General features: G+C 30.2%; 1 long non-coding RNA gene across 1 annotated transcript; it reads right to left on the bottom strand.

The window, feature by feature from the left end:
* Positions 1–2,849: 2,849 nt before the first annotated feature.
* LOC142242419 (uncharacterized) lies at positions 2,850–3,560 on the bottom strand. The gene is made up of 2 exons (XR_012724098.1): positions 3,150–3,560; positions 2,850–3,080 (listed from the first exon to the last, which is right to left on the bottom strand). It is a non-coding gene; the product is annotated as an uncharacterized LOC142242419 (long non-coding RNA).
* Between the last annotated feature and the right edge of the window lie 2,577 nt (positions 3,561–6,137).

The raw sequence follows: 6,137 nt of genomic DNA, 5'->3' as shown, positions 1-6,137 counted from the left end.
ATTTCTATAGAAAATTTTGTTAAAATTGTATTTCTATAGAAAATTTTGTTAAAATTTTATTTATGTAGAAAGTTTTGTCAAAATTTTATTTCTATAGAAACTTTTGTCAAAATAATTTTATTTCTATAAAAAATGTTAAAAATTTATTTCTATAGAAAATTTTGTTAAAATTTTATTTCTATAGAAAATATTGTTAAAATTTTATTTCTATAGAAAATTTTGTGTAAATTTTATTTCTATAGAAAATTTTGTCAAAATTTTATGTCTATAGAAAATTTTGTCAAAATTTTTTTCTATAGAAAATTGTATCAAAATTTTATTTCTATAGAAAATTTTGTTAAAATTTTATTTCTACAGAAAATTTTGTAAAAAATTTATTTCTATAGAACATGTTATTAAAATTTTATTTCTATAGAAAATTTTGTCAAAATGTCATTTCTATAGAAAATTTTGTTAAAATTTTATTTCTATAGAAAATTTTGTCAAAATTTTATTACGTATTTTTGTGTGTTGTTGACCTATTTTATGATTATTCTGATTATTAATTTTGTTCGGCTTGAGGTCATAGAAACAATCGATTATTGATTTGTTTTAATATTTATAATTTATATTTATAAATATTAAAACAAATCAATAATCGATTGTTTCTATGACCTCAAGCCGAACAAAATTAATAATCAAAATTTTATTTCTATAGAAAATTTTGTCAAAATTGTATTTCTACAGAAAATTTTGTCAAAATTGTATTTCTACTAATATTTTATGTCTATAGAAAATTTTCTCAAAATTTTATGTCTTTAGAAAATTGTATTACAATTTTATTTCTATAGAAAATTTTGTCAAAATTTTATTTCTACAGAAAATTTTGTCAAAATTTTATTCCTACAGAATATTTTGTCAAAATTTTATTTCTATAGAAAATGTTATTAAAATTTTATATCTATAGAAAATTTTGTTACAATTTTATTTCTATAGAAAATTTTTTTAAAATTTTATTTCTATAGAAAATTTTGTTAAAATTGTATTTCTATAGCAAATATTGTTAAAATTTTATTTATGTAGAAAGTTTTGTCAAAATTTTATTTCTATAGAAACTTTAGTCAAAATAATTTTATTTCTATAAAAAATGTTAAAAATTTATTTCTATAGAAAATTTTGTCTAAATTTTATTTCTATAGAAAATTTTGTCAAAATTTTATGTCTATAGAAAATTTTGTCAAAATTTTTTTTCCATAGAAAATTGTATCAAAATTTTATTTCTATAGAAAATTTTGTCAAAATTTTATTTCTATAGAAAATGTTATTAAAATTTTATTTCTATAGAAAATGTTAAAATTGTATTTCTATAGAAAATTTTGTCAAAATGTTATTTCTATAGAAAATTTCGTTAAAATTTTATTTCTATAGAAAATTTTGTTAAAATTTTATTTCTATAGAAAATTTTGTTAAAATTTTATTTCTATAGAAAATTTTGTCAAAATCTTATGTCTATAGAAAATTGTATCAAAATTTTATTTCTATAGAAAATTTTGTCAAAATTTTATTTCTACAGAAAATTTTGTCAAAATTTTATTTCTACAGAAAATTTTGTCAAAATTTTATTTCTATAGAAAATTTTGTTAAAATTTTATTTCTATAGAAAATTTTGTTTAAATTTTATTTCTATAGAAAGTTTTGTTAAAATTTTATTTCTATAGAAAATCAAAATATCGATTTGATTTCAGTGAAACCATTCAGAGAAGCTTTGCTACCCTCAGAAATGTCAACAGCATTGTTGAGGTGGGATAATCCACCGCTGAAAAAATTTTTGGTGTTCACGACCTTGTGTATGCAAGGCGGGCATGCTAACCATTGCACCACGGTGGCTCCCATCTCGATTAGAGTAGAAGAATGTTTCGACAATTGGTTAAAATGCATGCAAAAGTGTATATATCTTCATGGGGAGTATTTTGAAAAACAATAAAGCCTAATTGGGCGCACAAAAGCCGATTTAAAGAAATGTACAAATCATCTATTAGCGAAATACACTGAAAAAACAGTGAACCCACCAGGAAGAAAACATTTAGTTATTTTTAGAAATTTTTTAATATTTTTAGAAAATTTTAACTAAACAGTATTACAAACGGTGACATCGCGCCGATATCACAAAAATAAGTAAATATTTTTCGACAAATTCAAGAAAATTTATTAGACATAATTAATTTTTTTCACTTGTTAAAGAAATTTTTTTAGTTTGAAAGAAAAAATTGGAGTTCAAAATTGCAAGAATGTCCTTATTAGAGGCCTGCACAAATGTATTTGGCAGGCAAATACCAAATGGTGTTTACGGCCAAAGTCAAGACATGAGAGTATAAATGAGAGTACAAATAGTATTTGTAACCGAAGAAGCTCTGAGCAAATTAAACATAGTGTGTATTTATTTCAACAAATACTCGTACTTCCAATATTTGCCCTGATCCCGCAAACTCAAATACTCTCTTTGCAAAGGCAAAATGCATAAACACATTCATCGATAATGAATAAATAACACAAAACAACATCAAATACTCGGGACACGAAGCATAGCGACCGAGTATTTCTAGAGATTCATCTTTTTGCTTTGCTGTGCTTTTGTGGTGCATTTGTTAGTCAGAGTTGCCAACTTGTAGGAAGAAAAAGTGGTATTTTTTGACTGTGTTTCGATCAATTACATTCATTTTTATACCCTAAATAGTGGTCAGGGTATAATAACAACAAAAACAAAAAATGTGCCTACCAGAAATATTGATTTTAGACCCCATAAAATATATACCGATCGACTCTGAATCACCTCCTTTAATTAAATGTTATTAATCGAAATGCAAAGAAACTTAATTTAAAAATAACGAATGTTGGTTTATTAGTTATTTAAACATAAAGGTACCTATGTTATATATCAAAATTCAAATAACATAATATGGTTGTCTTTTCTATGCTTATTGAAAATATTGCGATTTTGGAGTTTTATATTTACATGCAGCGGCAAAATAGGCGGTAACACTAATGGAGAGAATTCATATGTGAACCGTTATATTTTCATTGTTAGTTGCTGGTGCAATAGTCTGAAAATAGTCAGTTATTAGTAGTAATATTACCAGTTTAAACCAAAAAATATTTAGGAATTTGATTACCACCGCAATTACCATCAATCTCCCTGCTTTCAGCTATAAAAGCATTCGTTTTATTGTGATATGGCATCCCTACTTGACATTATATTGCTCTCTTCTGCTTCTCAGTTTCTCCTTCTCTCACTTACTCACAACTCCAAACAAATGGTGGTGGTTTTATACATTTTACTAGCGTGGAGATGGAAATACAATAGGTACACCATATAAAACTTGCAAATACGCGAGATGTGTGTAAGTTTGCAAATGCTGAATATGTAAATAGTGTTTGGCGTGAGTTTTTGTATTTGTACACACAAGATAATAGTTCATGTGTAGGGAAAAATACAATGATTTGCGGGAACAAATGAGAGTAAACAATGACCCTCAATAGACAAAAATGTCTTGATATGTCTTATAAGACGTCTTGTGCAGGCCTTTAGTCCTTATTGACGTACGAAGTTCATGATGGGCACATTTGTAATAAAATTTACAAATTTAAAGAAATAATGAACTATTTTGTGAGAAGTACGAAGTTAGTAAAACTTTTTACTTCATTTGTGTATAATTTTTTCCCGTTTTTTAGTTCATTTAACTAACGTACACAAAAAATTATTAGAGAAAAGGAAACTTTCTCCAAACATAATAATTCCATGAACTAAAATAAAGTTAAATTGGCTTTAGTGAAATAGAGAGTTCACTTTTTTTGAGTGTACGAAAAGATTGTTTTCGACTATCCAATATTATTATTTTTTTAAATGTATTGTCCTTGGGGTATTAAGGACCTATTTAGGGAATGATTTCTCTTGTTTACCTCTGAGAGATAATGTGTCATAAACCCTATTATTAACACCTCGTAATATAACACTTCTCACGGGCATGAGATCCATAGCATAACATGATATTTATTATGACATTTGTAAGTCATGAGAAACGTTGCTCTGTTGCTTCCAGTTTTTTTGTTGCATTGCTGGAAGCCTTTGTCCCATATGCCATACAACCCTTAAATGTTTTATTCATTTAATAATTAAGTTAAGAACCCTTAAGTGGTTTTATATTTTCGTCATTCATACTCTTTCCCTTTCACCAGCCATTGGGTTCTACTACAACCCAAGCTATTCCAGCATCATCATCATCAGCATCCATCCAGTGCAGACATTGTTGATATGCTCCTCGTAATCATCACCATCATGCACGTTCTCCTTCTTGGAGCTATTGTCTTCTTCATCTGACTGACTTCTCACTGTCACCAACAACAGCAGCAGCAGCCGCACTCAGTAAGCTTTGACCGTGTTGATGTTTTAATGAAGAAATTGTTGAAGCCTGTGTAACTGGTATGGGTATCAAGGAACAGGCCAGATTGTTGTTATTTGTATAAGGCATACACTTGAAGAATTTGAAATCATAATTTTTTTATGATGATTGTTAATAGTTCTGGAAGGATTTTTATGAGATTTTTATTTGCTGGGGGAGTGAAATGTTATCTGCATTGGCAATTGTCCAGTAGCCCTTAGATGTCTTAGCAATTGTATTCGTTGCCTTCCTAGCCTTGAAGGTTCATACTTATTTCCCACTTGGATTTTAAATTCAATCTAGAGATTGCATTGGACACCGATTGTTCCGGCAGGTTTATGAGTGATGTTTTATAGCTAAGTTAAAAAGTATTCCTCAGGATTTCAAAATATTCTATGGACCGAGATGTGATTTAACAACTGGTTTGGCTATCTTATACACCTAGATTGAGGACTTCGCCCTCAATGCAGTAGTGATTGTAACAACCGGTTTTGCTAACTTCCATATCTGACAACGATCCACTATCAAAGACAGCAGAAGTGTTAATAGATGGTATGATGCTGGTTGGTATGATGCTCTCTAATTGCTTCGCTTGTAGTGCTGACGGGGCAGTCCAACATCATGGGCTTGTTCCAGGGGTCTATAATTGACCATTTTCGCCATTTATAGCTCGGTGTTCAGGCCAGGTAGGATAAGATACTAATAGCTCATCTTTTTAATAAATGTTCTGCCACCAGGGTCATCCATATATCTTTACCCCATTACCTGCCATTACGTTTAGGATCTTGTTTCTGCACCAAACCTTATTCAAGAGCAGTTCCGCATATTTGCCAAAGCGATGATGGAGATGTCTCTGTATGGCAATCTGTCGCAATTTCAGGCCGATTGTTCAGGCAACATTGTAGGTTTCCCCATTGTGTCTTTTTGTAAAATGCCCTATTGATTTGTCTGTATCAGGGTCGCCCCATCCTAATCCCTACCAGCTATTGCCTTCAGGATCTTGTTTATGCAGCAAACGTTCTTCAAGAGCAGTTGCGCATGCTTTCTAAAGTGATGATGGAGTTATCTTTGAATGACAACTTGTCGCAAATTTCGGCGGAATGTTCAGGCCCATCTATAGGTTTCTCCATTTTGTTTCACAACGACCAGAGTACAGAAACACCCGGCTTAAATTTTCAAGATCTCCTCTATTGATTTGTTGGTTTTCAGAGTCGTCTTTACCCCACGTTCTATTAGCCAGACCCTTCAGAACCATGTTTCGGCATTCTACGTTCTTGGTAGGCAATTCCCCATATTTACATGGGCAGGCCATCAAACGTCTCTCCAAACATATTAGGTTTCTTAGTATTGGGGATTCTCTGCCAGCAAATGTGAATGTAGAGCTCCCTTCAGAATCATGTTTCTGCATTCTATGTTCTTGGTAGCCAGTTCCTCATGTTTGCATGGGGAAGCAGTCAAATATCTTTCCAAGACATAAAACACGTGCTCTTCAGGATCTTGTTTCTGCACCCTAGCTTCATGGTGGCACGAGATGCCAATCAAACATCTCTCCAAGAATATTAGGTTCCTTGATATTGGGGATATACTGCCCACAAATGTGGATGTTGAGATCACGGTTGCCACAGTTGGTAGAATTATACCAAAAATGGTAGATTTTTTACTGTTTGGTAGATTGATAGAATTCTTGATGTTTTGGTAGATTTTATAAAATATTTCTCTCCA

The sequence above is a fragment of the Haematobia irritans genome, chromosome 1 (genome assembly GCF_050003625.1).
Source record: "Haematobia irritans isolate KBUSLIRL chromosome 1, ASM5000362v1, whole genome shotgun sequence".
Classification (NCBI taxonomy): Eukaryota; Metazoa; Arthropoda; class Insecta; order Diptera; family Muscidae; genus Haematobia; species Haematobia irritans.
The sequence above is the reverse complement of the archived record's forward strand: the minus strand, read 5'-3'. Positions and strand labels throughout refer to the sequence as shown.